The 14721-nt window shown below is 44.3% G+C and overlaps 1 protein-coding gene and 1 long non-coding RNA gene across 11 annotated transcripts in view; one reads left to right on the top strand and one right to left on the bottom strand.

Annotated features, from left to right (window-relative positions):
* Positions 1–14721, bottom strand: part of PRKAG2 (protein kinase AMP-activated non-catalytic subunit gamma 2) — a 312250-nt gene that overhangs the window by 66797 nt on the left and 230732 nt on the right. For 2 of the 10 annotated variants that reach the window (XM_070077301.2, XM_070077302.2), the window contains exon 1: positions 240–343. The exons of the other annotated variants lie outside the window; for them this stretch is intronic. The gene's annotated coding sequence lies outside the window, so the exon portion shown is untranslated. Of the gene's footprint in view, positions 1–239; positions 344–14721 lie in introns of those variants that run through there. 10 annotated transcript variants of the gene reach the window in all.
* On the top strand, positions 14–486 carry LOC127493534 (uncharacterized). The gene is made up of 2 exons (XR_007923803.3): positions 14–271; positions 409–486. It is a non-coding gene; the product is annotated as an uncharacterized LOC127493534 (long non-coding RNA).

The raw sequence follows: 14721 nt of genomic DNA, 5'->3' as shown, positions 1-14721 counted from the left end.
CCGCCGTCGCCGCAGGTGGACGGCGCCCGCCCTCCGCGAGTGGAACGCTCCGCTTTGCGCCCCCCCCCACCCCGGCGCCTTTGGTACGGCCCGCCGGGGAGGAAGCGTGGGAAGGGGAGCCCGGGAGCCAGCGGGGCGGCGCGCCAGAGCAGCCCGGGGCGCCCGCGGCCGAGCGGCCATTAGGAGAGGCCCGCGTTCTCCTCCTCTCTCGGCCCCGCGCTCCGCGCACACCCACTCACCTCCCCCTGCACCGGGTCGCGCGTCCGGGCAGGTGAGACCTGCGCAGGTGTAGGCTCGGCCAGCCCGGGGGTGGGGCGGGCGGTGGGCGCGCCTCCTGGGTGGGGGTGGGCGGGGCGAGCGGCGCTGCGGGCTGCGGGACCCCGTTCTTGCTTTCCTTTTTCTTTTTAGGTTAGATCGCCCAGCCCCACGCCCTGCAAGAACTGTTCCATGGGTAACACGTATTCTAGAAGTGCTTGGTGACTACCAGGTTTTTCCATCCTTGGAACTCTTACTGCTTCCTCTCTCCACCGCCAGTTCTGTTCTCCTCTTGGGGAGCTGGTGCCAGAAGCTCACACAAGCTCAATCTCGCCCTGGCCACTCCTGTCACCCTGGATCTGGGCATCGGAGGCTGTCCTGTCGCCAGCTCGGGTTGGCAGACGGCGAGGCTGGCAGTGGCCGGCTGCCTGGAGGTGCAGCGCGGCGGGAGGGGGGACTGCAGCCCTGCGGCCGCATCCACAGGTGCCTCCAGCGGGGTGGGGCTGAGGGCAAGGGGCGGGCAGTGACGTTAGCTCCGATCTGGGCTGCAGAGAGCCCCAAGCTCTTGAAAGGAACTCGGTCCTACTTTCCTTGAAGCCTAGTTGGAAGGAGGAAGTACAGAAATCTTTTTGTCACCTCCAGGGGCCGATCCCTAAGTGGTGAGCTTTCCCCTATAGAAGGAAAGGAGGCCTGCGTAGGAAAAGAACACTAATTCTCTAAGATGTTTCTCAGTACAAAGCCTACAGGTCACGTCTAGTTGAGCAGTGAGAGGCTGAATGCGCTCCTTCTAAGACAAGGATGTCCGTTCTTGCTAATCTTATTCAACATGGTATCTCAGGTTCCAGCCACTGCAATAAGGCATGAAAAGGAAATACAAGGCATACAGATAGGAAAGGAAGAAGTAAAACCATGCAGATGGTAAGTAGAAAATCCCAAATCTACAGAAAAAAAAAACACACAACCTAGTAACTTCAGCAAGATCCTAGGATATTACAAAAATCGATAGCATTTCTGTGTGCTAACAGTGAGCCTGTGGAAGCTGATGTGAAGAGACAAAATCATTTGCAATCACTTAAAAGATTAATACTTAGATGTAAACTCAAGAAACCATGTACAGGATCTCTATGATGGAAATGACCGATTGTGAATGAAATGAAAGGAGTGACAAAATAGAGAAGCACCCCTTGTCGTGAATCGGGAGACCCACGGAGTAAAGAAGTCCCCTCTCTGCCAAGCTGATCCAGCTTAATGCAGTTCCTACCAAAATTTTTTTAAAAAGTGGGTTTTTGGAAACAAGCAGGCTTATGTTAAATTTATATGGAAAGGCACAAGCTCTACAATACCCAAAACAATCCTGAAGAATGAGTGGGAGGCGTCACTGTATTCAGTAGTAAAGCTTACTATTCTTACGGAGCTGCAGTAATCAAGAATGGTATTGGCAGAGGAATAGACACTTTGATCCATGGATACAAATAGCGAACCCAGAAGCAGACCCATGAAAACAGGCCAAACAAAGGCCAAAATGCTTTTTCAGTAAAAGCACTTTGATAAAGGCGGTCTAAGCAATGGTGCTGGAACACCTAGACGTCAAAAGACACACACACACACAGTGTCAGTGGAAGCCCCACACTCCACACAAAAAATTAAGCTCAAAAACATCATGGTCTTAAGATGTGCAATTGAAGCTTTTAGGAAAACAGTATGAAAGCATCTTTGGGACCTAGGGCTAGGTGAAGAATTAAAGGTGATGCCAAAAGCACCACCCATAAAAGAGAAAGATGTATCAATTGGACTTTATTAAGAACTTTTGCTCTGGGAAAGGCCCAGAGAATGAAAAAGTAAGTTTTAAGAGTGAATGATGATATTTGCAAACCACATAGCCAACAAATTACTAGTGTTTGGAATACATCTTAAAAGAAAAAAAAAAAAAAAACGAGAAAACCTTCAAACCTCTATAGAAAATAACCAATTCAGTTAGAATAGGATCCAGACATGAAGAGACAATTCACCACACAAGACAATGGTGAAACAGCACATGAAAAATGCGCAACATTGTTAGCTATTAGGGAAATGAAAATTAAAACTACAGTGAGGTCTCGCTGTGCATCTATTAGAATGACTCATGTAAGAATAGTACCAGTACACATGCTGATGGGACACGGAGAAGTGGGATCACTTCTGTACTGCAGGTGGGCCTGGAAAATAGAACCATCCTTTCTGACAACGGGACGGCGCTTAGCTCTGTGTTAGGATGGCTGTGTCCCACACTGGAGTGCCTGGTTCCCACTGCCAGCTTCCTCTTCCAGCCTCCTGCTGATGTAGAACCTGGGAGGCACAGTGATGACTCACGTAGTTGGGTCCCTGATACCCGCACGGGAGACCTGGATTGAATTCTTAGCTCCCAGCTTTGGCCCCCAGGCCCCGCCCTGGTCATTATGGGCATCTGAAGAGTGAACCAGAGCTCTGTGTCTTTCTCTCTGCCTGTCAAATAAATAAATAAATAAATGAAAAATTTCCAAAAGGCATGAATTATTCATAGAACTTGGATAAATTCTCCAGGACATTATGCTGAATAAAAAAAAAAAGCCAATTCTGAAAAGGCACACACTATATGATCCCACTTATATTACACTCTGAAATGATAAAATGCTTGAAGTGGAGAGCAGATTAGTGAATTCCAGGGGCCATGGGTGGAGTGGAGGCACCGAAGTATCTATGGGTATACAAGGGCAACTTGAGGGATTCTTGTGACGGAACCAAGCTGCACTGTGGCTGTGCCAAGGTCAATATCCCACTTGTGATGTCACGCTGTATTTCCCCCTATAAGCCAAGCCGATTTCATCATGTGGAGAAAATGGCAATTTGGATTATTTTTTAAAAAGCCTTCGATTGTAACTCACATACTCATAACTCACCCATTTAAAGTATACAATTCCATGATTTTTCAGTACCTTCAGAGTTGTGTAATGATCTGAGTTTACAACATTTCCATCATCCCAAAGGAAAACCCCAAACTCGTTAGCAGTCACTTCCTGCTCAAACCACCCTCCTCTCCCCATTCCTTGGAAACCCGTCATCTATTTTCTGTCCCCATAGATTTGCCCATTCTGGACATTTTATATACATAGACTCATCCCGTGCGTGGCCTTTTGTGATTGGCTTTCGAAAAAGGTGTTCAGGCGGCTGCCGTGTTGTAACATGTGTCAGCACTTCATCATGTGGATGTACCACATTCGGTTTATGCATTCATCATCGATGGGATGTAAGTGATCGGCGCTTTTTGGCTATTTTGGATGACGCTGCCAATGGACGAAGTACCAGTGTTTGCTTGCACATGTGTTTTCATTTTTCTTGGGTATCTACCTAAGGAGTAGAATTGCTGGGTCACATTTTAAGCAATGACCAAACATGCTCTGCATTGTGTGCACCATCTTACACTTTCACCAGCAGTGTAGGAGGGTTCCAGTTTCTCTTGTGTTTTATAGTTCTGCATGATGCTACCATCAGGGGAAACTAAGTAAAGTATACAGGAAGGGGCCGGTGTTGTGGCATAGCAGGCAAAGCTTCTAATATGGCATCTAATATGGGCACTGGTTTGAATCCCGGCTGCTCTACTGCTAATCCAGCTCCCTGCTAATGTGTCAGGGAACGCATCGGAGGTAAAGCAGCCCCTGTACCTGTGTGGGAGACAGAAGAAGCTCCTGGCTCCTGGCTTCAGACTGACCCAGCTCTGGCTGTTGAGGCCATTTGGGGAGTGAACTGGTGGATGGAAGACCTCTCTCTCTCTCTCTCTCTGTTTCTCGATCTCTCTCTAACTCTACCTTTCAGATAAATAAATAAATCTTAAAAAAAAAAAAAAGGAGAAAAAGAGTATATAGGAGGGGCCAGCATCTTGGTGCAGTGGGTTAAGCTGCTGCCTGCAACACTGGCATCCCATATTGGAGTGCTGGTTCCAGTCCTGGCTGCTCCATTTCTGAGCCAACTCTCTGCTAAGGTCCCTGGAAAAGCAGTAATGGATGGCCCAAGTGCTTGGGTCCCTGCCACCCATGTGGGAGACCTGGATGGAGTCGCTGGCTCCTGGCTTTGGCCTGGTCAATAGCCCTGGCTATTGTGGCCATTTGGGGAGTGAACCAGTGGTCGGAAAATCTCTCTCTATGTATCTTCATACACCCCCCCGCCCCCCGCTGCCTTTCTCTGTCATTCTGCTTTGTAAATAATAAAACAAACCTTTCCTGAAAAAGTATACAGGTATCTCTGTCTTGTACCTTACAACTGTTTTTAAAATATACAATTATCTCAAAAAGTTCAATTCAAAAGAAGATTTGGTGTTGCATAGGGGAAGTATTATACTGATTTTTTTAATCTACATTTTTTTCTTGTGTAGTGTGAGTATAATTTTTAAAAATCCCTAGTTGACGTTTAATTATAAGGAACATCATCCATTTCATCTATAATCCTGATGGCGTATTTTTTGGGAGGCAGAACTGGGCAGCAAATGGGAGAACATGTTTCAGGAGAAACTGTGCTCCTGGCAAAAGTGGTCCACAAACTAGAAGCCTACAGCTGTCACTGCAGAAGATGGTAGAGAACAAAAATGGAAGCAAATTAACATTGTATGCTGCTTAACTTGATAGTGGATATATAGGAGGAGGCCATAATAGGAGTAGATTATAACACACACACACACACGCACACAATATGCTGGAGAGGTTGGAGGGTTGCACTTTGTAAGACATCTTTGTTTTTCTTCTTAGATAGTTTTCCTTCTTAGATGGTCTTAGAACCCGGCAAAACAGATGAAACTGTTTCCTATATAACCTAAGTCAATTTCAGCAATGTGAGGGTTTCAAAGCTTCTGGGAGTACGTAAATAAGTGTATACAGGGTCCTAAGAGAGATGGACTGTCTAGTACAAATAATTTGAAGTCGGTGATCATCAGTTGTCCTTTCTTGGTGATGTTTTGTTGAAGTCTCAATAGATGTGTGTCAGACTTAGTTTTGGCTAGTTCAGGCAGGTAGTGGCAAGCCAGCAGACGAGACACAGAGACAGGGGTTTGTGCAACATCCTGCATGTTGCCCTCACTTAAGATCCGGCTTCAACTCTCAGCCCATCACCACCAGCTGCATCTGATGCGGCAAACACAGCCAAGGCCACCACCCTACCCCTGCTGAGAATCCAGATCCATTTCCCCAGGGAGAAGGCAAGGGGCATGCTGGACAGGCACTGGGCTTCCCTGGCTAGGCCTGGTTCAGGAGAACTTTCCACCTGTCTGCCAGTGGCCTCTGCAGCCACACTGGGGCTACTGGACTCTCACCTGGTGGGAGGGAAGAGAAGGCCGAGTTGAAGTTTATTGAGAGAATTCCTGAAAATTCCCGTGAAGCCATTAAAAAGTGACTTTTTGACTGGTGGAAAATGTTAAATCATTAAGGTTTGTCTTCCATGATTATGCACAGGTACAGTAAAAGGTATTATTCTGAAGGGCTATCGGAAGGGAAAACTTCATCCTGAACACTTAATCACAGAATGACTGCCAAAAAAGCACTCCTTTCTGTACTGAAGTCGGATGTGAATTTTGTCTGCCTTAAAAAAAAAAAAAAAAAAAAAAAAAAAAAAAAAAAAAAAAAAAACTTAAATAGCTACTGCAGGAAATAAATCAGCCTTCAATACTGGATAAGGAGCTCCTGAATAATTTAGTGTAGCTTCCGTGCATCCCCTGCTGTCTTTTTTCTCTGCAAGGGCATCCTCTGCAGGATCAAGTTCAACGTGAAGCTCCCCCGGTGTCTGGACGGCAGCCACGCGTGCGTCTGTGCTTCTCACCTGCTTCTCCAAACAGCTCGGACGCACCCTGCGTGCACCACTTCCAAGCCTCAGGCTTCCATCACCTGGGGCTTAGCGACTGCAGCAGCTTCCATTCCTACAGCCCCATCCTTGCCTAGGTGGTGGGCTACCTTGTAGCCAGAGTGATCTTTTACAGACACAGACTTCTTGTTACCCCGGGTTGTAGGGCCACTCCAGGGCTCTCAGGAACCTGTAGGATTTTTGTGCGAATCCCCCAGCTCAGAGCAGGGGCCTGCTTGCTCTTATTTCTTCACCTTCTCCTGTTAATTTCCTTTGTGTGCCGTACACTTTAAAAACCTTAATGCATTATTCCTGGAATAAACTGTACGTTCACTGCTGAAAGGTTACTGAACTTCCTGGCTGTTCCTTGTACTTTCCCTATCACTTAGTTCGTTCCTTGAAGAGTCAGCTTTGTCTTCACCAGGAAGTGTGTTTCTGATCCATTTCTCTCTCTCTCTCTCTCTCTCTCTCTCTCTCTCTCTCTCTCTCTCCTCTCTCTCTCCTTTCTCTCTGTCTTTCAAATAAATAATACATCTTTAAAAAAAATCCTGTAAACTCTTTAAAGGGGAAAAAATGACTGGGCATCTTTGGATTGCCTGTGTCTGACACATGGTAGGTATTAAGAATGTTTGTGTGAAATGAATTGTTCCTTATTGGTAAATAAATTAAAACTTGGTGAACAAACAGTTGATTTTAAAAGCACAAATGGATTTGGAGATTATCTCAATTTACTCAAGTTTCCCTCGGACCTATTTAGAAATGATTACAGTCATTTTCCCATGGTGTTGGAATTGACATTTTGAAGAGAAAAAGTGCCTGTGCAGAGAAATAGTAGCATCAAGCAGTTTCCTTCCAGTTTATTCTATCTGAGGACTTGAGGTCATTAACATCACTTCACATCTTGGCTTGGCTGTTGGCTGTTGGCTGGAACCCGGCCAGCTCTTGCCACCATCCTATAATTTTGGTTTCTGTTAAGTGAAAACCATTGATTTTTTAAAAGTGGTGTAGAAATTTGATAAAAACTCAAAAATAGAACATATTCTACCCAAAACTATTCTCCTGGTTTATTTTAATTAATATATTTGAGGGAAAGATTTTGTTCATTTTGATACTTTTCCAGATAACAATTTCAGATGCTGTAAAATAAATTTAGTTCCTCGATAACTTTTATCTATGATTTACCTTAAGGAGCATTTATTCTACAGTTTCTTTTCAGAAAGCACTGTGGCCACTCTACAGATCTACAAGTCAACTGAAAACCTGTTTCAAAGGACGTGCTATTAGGTAAAAGGCAAAGGAAACATTGATCTGAAAAGAGTTTTGGTCTGGATTCTCTGTTAAATTATCTTCTAACTTCCAAAATATGTAGATGATGTCCACCTCATTCAGCAAATATTTAATATCTTCTATGTGCCAAGAACCATGGTAGTTGAGTAATAAAATATCTGTGGATTGACCGTACCCTGGTATGATCTGACACTGTCGGAGAAGATATGAAGTAGCAATCCTACACACAACCGGGGTCAGCATGATTGGCTTGTTACCCTTCAAGTTCTGGCTCGGCTCTGAGTTCATTTGTCAGGTCTATAATGTGCATGTCCCTTGTTTGTTTGTGGCTTTTGTTAATCAAAAAATTTGATTATTTTGGGCTTAGTATGAATTACTGGGAGTTAAAGACATATGTTCTACTAGGGTGACAGTGCTCACTACTATCATCTCCTAACGCTTTGCAAATAAAAACGTTGAGTATTGTTTACGAAGTTCAACTAAACTTTCTGTTGTTAACACATCTGAGTCATGGCCTTTGAAACCTGGTCTATTTATATTGTAAAGCAAAGCACAGACGGATAAAACATCACTAGGAAGCACTTCCCCTCACTAATCTTCCCAGAACAGACTCTGCTGATAGTTTCCTTCATTTATGGACACTCTGGCCATACCTTAGTGAGAAGCTACAAAGGTGCTGAGACAGAGCAATACTTCTCCTTCTGCTCTGTGTACATCAAGTGATCAAAAGGAAGCACAATATTCCAGCTGAAGGGCCTGCGCGTGCTTCTGCTCCGTTGTCCACACTCGAGACTGTGGTCTTCATGTATGGTCTATGGTGTTACGCAGCTACTTCAGATGGATGAGGCTGAACTGGGGTCACAGAGCCCACTAAATGCAAATGTAGGACTGACATGCTACAAAATGTACATCTTTTAAGAATGATTTTTGGCTGGCGTTGCGGCTCACTAGGCTAATCCTCTGTCTGCAGGGCTGGCACCCTGGGTTCTAGTCCCGGTTGGGGCGCTGGATTCTGTCCTGGTTGCCCCTCTTCCAGGCCAGCTCTCTGCTGTGGCCTGGGAGTGCAGTGGAGGATGGCCCAAGTCCTTGAGTTCTGCATCCGCATGGGAGACCAGGAAGAAGCACCTGGCTCCTGGCTTCGGATCGGCCTAGCTCCGAAGTGGCCATTTTGGGGGTGAACCAACGGATGGAAGACCTTTCTCTCTCTCTCTCACTGTCTAACTCTGTCAAAAAAAATGCTTTTTAATGCGTCTTTGCTTTTAATCAGGGTATAATAATTTACCTACAATTAACTGTCCATTTCCAGCGTACACTTTCATGAGTTAACATGAAATCGGCACTAAAAACCAAGAATCGAAACTCAGGTTGGGCCCCGTGTGCCTCATTCCTCCTTCCAGCTGAGGTCCCAGGCAATCGCTGATTCGCTTTTTTGTCAATATGTTGCTCAATTATTTTTCTAGAATTTTATATACAGGTTGAGCATGCTGAATCTGAAAATCCCAAATCCGAAGTGGTGTGAGCGCCAGCACAACTTCACAAGTGGGGGATTTTCACATCTGACCTCATGGGACAGTGGCAGTGGAGAAGCAGGCAGACTGTATAAGGCTGTCTTCAGGCTCTGGGTACCACGTATACAGGAAGCAAATGGATTTCATGTTTATACTTGGGTTCCATCCCAAGATAGCTCATTTCAAATGAGGAATAATAAGCTTGCACATGGAATAATACAATATACACACTTTTGCACTGGGTTATTTAATGAACAATGATCTGGAGATTCATTTGTATTGCTGAGTGCATCTGTGTTCACTCATTTTTATTTGTAAGTAGCATTCCTCTGTAAGGATATATGGCGTTCCAATTTTACCACTGTGAATTAAGCCATGAACGTTTATGTTCTGATCTCTCTATAGGCACACTTGCATTTCTTCTGGGTATTTTGGTAGGTAAACAAATATGTTTAACATGAGAAACTGCCAGTTTTGCAGACTGGCTGCACCATTGTGTATCTTTACCAGCAGGGTATGTGAGTTCCAGTTGCTTCACATCTTCATCAACTCTTGCTACGTTCTCTTAAATCTGTGCCATTTTCGTCATTCTGGTGGGTGAACAGTGGTTTCTCATTGGGGTTTTGATTTGCATTTAATTTATTGGCCACTCACATATACCGTTTGTGAGTGACTGTACAAACGTCTTGCCCAGTTTTGATTGGATTTTCTGTTCTTAATGAGTTTCCTGAGTACGGCACACAGAATCTGAGATGGACCCCAACGAGCCTCCTGGTCTTCAGGAAGCTGCATGAACCTCTCTCCTTGAGCAGGACCTGCACCCAGTGACTTGCTTCTAACCAACCGAGTGTAACAAGGTGATGGAACATAACCTCTCTGACTAAGCTTCTGTCTACATGAGACTGTGGCATGAAGTAAGCACCGCCGAGGCCCCGAGGCCCAGCAGGCTACAAGGAAGTGAACGGCACCACCAACGGCGGGGGGTTGCGAATGCGGCCTTCGCCGGCTGAGCCTTCAGACCAGACCCGTGTCCTGGCTGACGTCTCGATTGCCACTTTCTTGAAAGACCCCGGAGCAGAGGAGTCAGCTGAGCTGTGCCTGAACTTTGGCCACACAGAAAGTGTGAGATGACAGACACATGGTTTCAGCTACCAACTTCGAGGCCATTTGTTACACAGCAGTAGACAGTACAAAGGAATTTTGAACAATATACTTAGGATGCAAGTCCTCTGTCAGATACATGGACTGCGAGTCTTTTCCGCTCATGTCTTGTCCTTTCATAGTCTTGTGTCTTTCAAAGAGCAGAAGTTTTTGATTTTCAGAAGATCCAGTTTATCCTTTTACAACGCAAGCTTTTTTGTGTTCTAAGAAATCTTTGCCTTCTCTATTCTCCCCGTCCTTGCAAGGTTGGGAGGATTTCCTTCTAGAAGATTTACATTTTGACTCTCACAATTAGGTTTATGATCCACTTCATTATGATGAGTGGTAAGGGTTGAGGCTCCTTCTCCCCATATTGAAAAGCAGATGTTCTACACTGCTTGTTGAAAAGACTTTCCTTTCCCCACTGAACTGCCTTGGCACCTGTATCTAAAATCAACCGACAGTCTATTTCTGGACTCTCTCTGCTCATATATCTGCATCGATATGGTCTGTCATCAAGATCACACTGTGTTCGTTTCTGTAGCTCTACACCCAGCCTTGAAACCAGGCAGCAAACACACGCCAACTCTGTTCTGCATTAAAAAAATTGCTTCGAATCCTCTAAGTCTTTTATGTTTCCATATACATTTTAGAATTTTTTAAAAAAATATGTGACTTTAACTGGGATTGCACTTGATCTGTAGATCAAGTTGGGAAGAAATGAACACAATATTAATCTTCCAATTCATGATGATGGTACGTGTTTCCATTTTTTTTCTCTCAGCAATCTTTTATAGTTTTCAGTGTAGAGGTCTTATGTATATTTTGCTAAATTTATTCTTTGAAATCCATGCATAGTTTTTTCATAAAATGAATCTTCTACATTTATATAAAAACATTTTTGCACCAAAATAAACATATTTTAGTTCATTTTCCATGAACTTTTTGAAGTCCCTTCATAATATCTATACTTATGTGTTTTAAATATTATAAGTAAACTGATTCTTATCTAAATATGACATTGTTTACCTGTTCTGATTCAGATGCATCATATATATTATGTATTATATATTATAAACAACACATATGTACATATATGAAAATATGTTTACTACTTTAGGCTTAACTGCATGGTTTAATTAGCAACGCCTACCCCTCTGTGTGTGCAGACTACACGAGGTTGTAGTGGATACTGTTGGTTGCCTACTTGGCACCCAGGATCTTTCCTCTATCATCCTTCCCAGTTCAATGGGAATTTTGTGGTGGTTTGCAACTTTTCCTTACATGAGTTATGATGTCAATCTCACCCACGCTATCTTGGACTAAGGGGGAGGACTCATGGCTGCAGAGCACCAGCTCCCAGGTGGATGTGTACATGTCCCCACCATCTCCAATTCTTGCCAAGGCAAACTTGTGGCCCTAACTGCTACTGAGATGAAGTCTCTGTTGAGCAAGAACAAACTTGGGTCCTCGGTGACATCATTGACAGATTGACATCACTGACAGATAGTAACTGTACATCATTATGGGGTGCAGGGTACATGTACACAGTGTGTATTGATCAACTCAGGATACAGGTTGATTTTCTGTTGCTTTGCAGCCACAAACATCTTAGGTGATCTATGAGTGTTATATAAGACATGGGCCCTGCCCTCAGGAGGTTTAACTCTAGTTGGATGAAGGTTGTAATCTATTCACAGTATCCAGATTTCTGCATGTTAACACTGCAACAAAACAAACAAACAAAAAAACCCAAACCACCAAGAGCTTAAATTTTTAGAAAAAACCTACAGCAATTGCATACACAGATGGCTAAGGAATACTTGAGTGGAAGGCTTTACAAAGAGATACATTGAGGCAGATTATGGAGGAAGATTATGGAGGAAGCCAGGAAAGGAGGCATTCGGGTGGTGGCTGAAGAGCCCTGAAGCTACGGATGCTGTGTTGTCTGAGAGAGGAATGTTTTTGTAGACAGAGTAGTCGAGATCACTGGAGCTAAAAGAATGGAATTAGACGTGAGAGTAAATATCCTCAAATTACTTATGCACCAAAAAGATTTTAGTATGTGCGCAAAGGGGAGGGGGCTGGGTGTGGGAGAACCTGGAATCAGCGAGGACACCGAAGGCACCCTTACAATGAGGGTCAAAGCTGGGCTCGCAAATCCCAGAGGTATGGCCGAGGGCACGCGTGCGACTTAGTGATTAAGAAGTAGAAACAAGACTGGGAATATTGGGAAAGTGATTGAATGGGCTTGTCTGAGGTAAGGAGAAGAAGAAATGCTGTGATAAATGATAAATCTGTTCATTTCCGATATTAGCTGGCTGTTCTGGAAGGGCCTTTCGGTCTATAATTAGAGTCACTGAGAGTGTTGGGGGGAATGGGAGTGGGTGGTGTGGATCCTGTTGCCCAAGAATGAGAGGGCCCTTGATTCATCGCTGTGCTTCTCAATCTCCAGGCAGGTGCCACCTTTATCATACCTCTATCCACTATTTAAATTGACCTGAAAACACAAACTAGGCTTATTTTAAGCAACAAGTCCACAAACCATAGGTTCTGAGGTTCACTAGGTAAATGTTCCTGATCCACGAAAATGCAGCTGTTAAAACTGTTCATCCTCATATCACCTGAAATCATCTCATGCTACAGTGGCTGTCACCCTTGGCTTTGGGAAAACTGGAGTGGGAGAACAAGAGGAGTCCCTGGGAAGGACCAGACACTGCCCGCCCCTCCCCCACTCCCTGGGCTCATGTTCACAAAGGGGGGGGGGGAGACTATTTCATTGAGGAGACGGTGTCCCCTGATTGAATCCATAAGAGAAATCTCGAGGATGAAGGAGACACTGGACTTAGCAAGAAGTGGTCCCCTAAGCCCGTTTACGCTCATTGGAATAGGAGAACTTGGGCTGTAAGAAATGAAAGTCCAAACCAGTGCTCTTGGGACTGTAAACTATGACTCATTCGCAGACCATGAGAGCAATTTAACGAGCTAACTGCTATAAAATAATAATTTATTTATTTTAAACTAAAACAGAATGGGAATGGTATTTTGCATGGCAGGTTGTTAAGGGTAAAGCTTGTTTTTAAAAACTTGTCTTAAACAATTATATATCTATATATAAATTATATATATATAAATAGTGGGCCAAGTGTTTTTCTCTTTAATATCACAGACCAGATAATGAAGAATTAGAGTGTAAACCTTCAGACACCTCTTGGTTGAAAAGTTTCATCATGTGTACAAGATATGAGATACAGAATGTGTTCAGTTTGTCACTAAAGCAATCAAGTTTCCTCTCTCTAGAAGGAAAAGTAGCCAATGTCTCTAAGGACTACTTTAGGTCTGAAGGGAAGAATGATTTAAACCCATTCTATTTTAAGTTGCAAGAAATACAGGGAAGAACGATCCTGTACCGACTCCCTGTCGTGTTGGCTGATGCTTTTTAAAGGCACACAGACATTAATTCTACATTCTCGGGTGAAATGTGCACGCACGCGCACACACACAGAGCAGGGGCAAAGAATAAAGAGTACTTGGTCGTCTTTTTTTCTTTCAAGCAGCAAACATTCAAGGAAGAATGGTAATGGGTTTATTACTTTTCTGCTGAGAAGTGGATAGTTAAGGAAATGTTACCTGGGGCGGATGGTTTGCGTGTTAGGATTGGGAGCAGAGCAGGGGAAGTGGGGATGGTCACAAATCCTACCCGACTCAGCAGTCGCTGTGGCTGTGTGTTCCTCAACAGCTGTGGATGACAGTGACGCCTTAGAGCAGAGGTGGCTGCCTGTGCACTGTACGAGTGGTTCTCAGTGGCCACAGGCCTCCCGGGGTCCCGGCACGGTGCAGACTCTTCATAGTAACCATTGGCTTTGCTTTTGCTCTGCCAATGTCAACACGGGGGAAAACTCCAGCACCTTGCTTTGTGTCAAGGCAGTTTCCAGAGGGAAAAAACCCTCTGTCACTTAATGTCACCGAGTGACACCATAAAATTTATCCATTTTTATTAAAACTTGATCCTTGAGGCTATTTTTTTTATTTGACAGGTAGAGTTAGACAGTGAAAGAGAAAGAGAGAGAGAAAGGTCTTCCTTCTGTTGGTTCACTCCCCAAATGGCCCTACAGCTGGAGCTATGCTGATCTGAAGCCAGGAGCCAGGTGCTTCCTCCTGGTCTCCCATGCGGGTGCAGGGCCCAAGCACTTGGGCCATCCTCCACTGCACTCCCGGGCCACACTGGCCTGGAAGAGGGGCAACCGGGACTAGAACCGGTGCCCACATGGGATGCCGGAGCCACAGGCGGAGGATTAACCAAGTGAGCCACGGCGCTGGCCCTGAGGCTATGTCTTTTTAATTTTCTGTGTCATGAAACAAGTACATAACACATTTTTGCTGCATACCAAACATGATGGTAACCCTGAAGAAAATACGCATGCAACTCAACTGCTTTTTAAATGAAACTCGGAAAAACTGGGATCATTTGGATTTGGGGTATTTCGTAGATGTTTTTTCCCAAAATGAACAAACTGAATCCATCACTTCAAGGAAAACAACTGACATATCTGTTGTCTATGATAAAATATGAGCTTTCAAGTAAAAATTAGAATTTTGGAAAACTTGTATCTAACATGATGAGCTTGACAATTTCCCAACACTTTAAGACTCCTCTGGGGAGATCGGTGGCGTTATTAGTGAGTGTTCCGGG

This window comes from Oryctolagus cuniculus, chromosome 7, assembly GCF_051225735.1.
Source record: "Oryctolagus cuniculus isolate XC-2025 breed Fujian yellow rabbit chromosome 7, ASM5122573v1, whole genome shotgun sequence".
NCBI classification, from domain to species: domain Eukaryota; kingdom Metazoa; phylum Chordata; class Mammalia; order Lagomorpha; family Leporidae; genus Oryctolagus; species Oryctolagus cuniculus.
This window is presented reverse-complemented; position numbering and strand designations above follow the sequence as displayed.